Genomic DNA, 3,760 nt, shown 5'->3' with positions numbered 1-3,760 from the left:
TAAATGCTAAAAGCAGCAAAAGGTTGGTTAAATGCTAAAAGCAGCAAAAGGTTGGTTAAATGCTAAAAGCAGCAAAAGGTTGGTTAAATGCTAAAATCAGCAAAAGGTTGGCTAAATGCTAAAAGCAGCAAAAGCTTGGCTAAATGCTAAAAGCAGCAAAAGGTTGGCTAAATGCTAAAAGCAGCAAAAGGTTGGCTAAATGCTAAAAGCAGCAAAAGGTTGGCTAAATGCTAAAAGCAGCTGGCTAAAAGCTAAATGTACCAATAGTTCATCTAAAATCTAGAAGTGTAAAAAGTTAACTACAAGTTAAAAGTAGCAAAAAGCCATTTAAGAGCAAAGAATTGCTATAGTACAGCTAAAAGCTAAATATAGCAAAAAATCTAGCTAAAAGCCAGAAGTAGCAGGGTGGCAAACAAAAACTAAAAGTAGCATTGAAAGACAAAAATAGAGGAAGTGTACAAAAATAAGATAATTCCAGAGGAACTGAAGCACTCTCACTGTGTTTCTATTTTTGAAAAGTATAAAAGTTACAAAAACCAACTTCTGCATAATATTTTGAATGGTTAAAATAGCACAAAGTTTGTCCACTTATTTAGACTGAAAAAMAAAACAAGAAAAATAACATTGCTTGAACACTGACTGCTCTCTCACATCGAATGTCAGAGGAGGCAGTCAAAGACAAGAGCCTCCAGCTAACAGGAAGAAGACAAAATAATGAACTGTCTGAAACACAAACTGGCTTCAGATCAATACATTTTACCTTCTCCAGTCAAGCTCCTAAAAGTTCTGTATATGTAGTACACAATGTATTTTTAGTTGTTTTTTAATTTCACTATATAAATAAGTTCGATTTGATTAGATTTTTTAGGATGTAATTACTAAGAAAAACAAAATCACATCAGGCTGTAAACTAGAAACCATCCCTAGTTGACTGACTGACACAGTGCTTATATAAATAAAATCACTATTTTTGTAGAACCAACCGTGTTTTTGAGATAGACTGCTAGTAGGCAAGGCCTCAAAGAGCCAAAGAAAGACGTTCAGGTTGCCTGATGAATTATTGATTAATTCTATTAGAAAGTATTAGAAAGTCTGACTGCTTAGAGAGAAAAATGCAAAGAAATGTGTGATATCTAAAGACTTCAGCACAGAACTGTAGATAAAACGTGTGACGTTGTGATGACGCCTGTCAGAACTGACTGAACACGGTGCGTTTAGASCAGGACTCATTTTAGGTCTCATGTTAGAAAGAGCTGCAACAGATCCACACCCGTCACATCTCAGCTGAGCTGAAGAGCTGCAGGTTAATCCYGTCAGAAGTCAGAGTTTAGACTATAAAGACAGATGACTGGATCCTTGAAGGGTTTCACACTCACAATCCTTCTTTTCTTTAAACACCCAGCCGGAGACATATGCTGCCGTCTGACTGTGGACAGTTTCTTGTCCGACCTCTAAAAGGAAAACATTCATAACAGAAATGTGAGACTGCATGGATGGACATACAGGACATGACACATCTAACCTCTGTTGATTTTAAAGTCACAGGGTCAGAGGTCACAAGTGAACCCTTTGTAAAACCATGTCCCTGCTCCAACTTTCACCAGAGGAACATAGACAGTGTCCAACAGGACACAGTGAGTCGTCCAATCTGTTTATCCATAAAACAGGACACAGTACATTGTCCTAGTTGTCCACCCATAAGACAGGACACAGTACATTGTTCTAGCTGTCCATCCATAAGACAGCTAGGACAGGACACAGTATTTTGTCCAATCTGTCCATCCATAAGACAGGACACAGTATATTGTCCTAGCTGTCCATCCATAAGACAGGACTCAGTGAGTTCTCCTTTGTTTTACTCCATAAGTAAAGTAAAAGTCATCAAACTACGGCTCCATATTGAATCTAATTTTTATTAAGTTGACCTAAGTGGTCCTCATGTAGTTTGTAGTATTTGTGTAACTTTGATCATTACTTGATGGTGTTATTGTTTCTCATAGTGCTACTCTCGTTAACTCACACCAAGGSTGCTCAAAGTCCTCATCTAACCTCTGTTTTCAGCAGCTCCATGCGTAACTCTGAACATGACTTCATCTATTCAGCATATAAATAACTATTCTCCTTATGTGCTTGATACCCCCCCTCCCCCTGGGAAAACAGCTTTAAAAGTAGCCTGTCTTCTCTGTAGTTTCTATTCCTGTCCGAACCTCACGGGTCAGAGAGAGCAGTGGTCACATGTACCGAACAGCACTGAGCGGAGAGTATAGGTTTTCCACCGCCGTCGAAGGCTCTATGGAGAGGTTTGACCCAGTGCACTTCTGCTCAGGGAAATCTGATAACAGGCCTCTGTAGCTCAGAACCAAAATAGTCAAAGACAAAACAGAGCTCACATGATCGACCGGGAGAGAGAACACTTTACATCCACCTCCTGCGTGACACAGTTCTGGGAGCCGTACGCAGCCGCTGGCAGCACAAAAGATGCTATTAGACAAAAAACAGACAGAATTGTTTGGGTCTGTTTTGTCTCAGGATATTGATTTATTTTTTACTCTGTAGGTTCACTTTGTAAGTTTCCTCTTCAATGTCTTTCCAGCAGAGACAAACAGGGCAGCAACCATTTTTAAAGCTCAGTCGGCACTGATTTGTTTCACAGGCGCCACCATGTGTGCTGTGTGTAGCTGTAGGCGTGTCATTGCTACTGATCTCTGATTTACTTCACTTGGTAGTTTGTCAAAACCCTTTAGGGTATGCATATCACCTACTGCCAGAGTTTAACACTAAGATCAGCTCATGTTGAACAGTGATTGAGCTTTAATCGTCTTGGTCATTCTGTGAAAATAACAGTATGTTTGACTGTACATGTCACTCTCAGAGTGTGTAAAAGGGAATGACTTATTCAAGTTTAGCTCAGTTTTAGCACATCTGTATGGGATAAATCTTGTACCAGCAGGAATTGAATTTGAATTGCTCAGATTGAATCCTGAATATACAAACCTACCTAAACCTACCTTTTACCTAATTTCCCTCTGGGATCAATAAAGTATTTTTGAACTGAATTGAATTGAATGTACATAATTTGAAATTGAATGCATTGCTTTGAAAATGAATTTTACCAAATTGAAACTGAATTTAATGGTTTGAGATTGAATTTAAAGTTTTGTTTCTGAAATAATTTTCTTTGAAATTGTATTTTGCTTTATTAAAAATTCAGTTTGACTGCGTTCAATTTCAGTTCCAAAATTCAGATTTTTGTGTCACATCCTGGTCCTTGAAAAAGCCAGGCAGAGTAATCAAACACAGATCCACAGATTTGTTTCACTTCGGTGAAGTTTCCCTTCTGTATGTAACAGAGTTGATGCAATCCACGGTGAAAGTGACAAAWACAAAGTTATTTTATTGCAGTGATTAGTTTTACCTATATGTAGAAAATGTTACATTTMAATCACATCATGGATCACATATTGATCAGATGCTGCTGCTGACTGATACATGATGTGATGTAAATGTAACATTTTCTACATATAGGTAAAATTAATCACTGCAATAAAATAATTTGTCTGTTTTTGTCACTTTTACAGTGGATTGCATCAACTCTGTTACATTACAGAAGAGAAACTTCACCGAAGTGAAACATAAATCTGTGGATCTGTGTTTGATTACTCTGCCTGGCTTTTTCAAGGACCAGGATGTGTGACACTAAAATCTGAATTTTGAAAATGAAATTGAATTATGGAGCTGAAATTGAATTATGGAACTGAAA

General features: G+C 37.7%; 1 protein-coding gene across 1 annotated transcript in view; it reads left to right on the top strand.

Annotated features, from left to right (window-relative positions):
* Positions 1–3,760, top strand: part of LOC106524376 (protein yippee-like 2) — a 19,387-nt gene that overhangs the window by 9,685 nt on the left and 5,942 nt on the right. The gene's annotated exons all lie outside the window — the stretch shown is intronic.

Source organism: Austrofundulus limnaeus, unplaced genomic scaffold (assembly GCF_001266775.1).
Source record: "Austrofundulus limnaeus strain Quisiro unplaced genomic scaffold, Austrofundulus_limnaeus-1.0 Scaffold184, whole genome shotgun sequence".
Classification (NCBI taxonomy): domain Eukaryota; kingdom Metazoa; phylum Chordata; class Actinopteri; order Cyprinodontiformes; family Rivulidae; genus Austrofundulus; species Austrofundulus limnaeus.
Note: the sequence above shows the minus strand (reverse complement) of the source record. Positions and strands in the feature narration are given on the sequence as shown.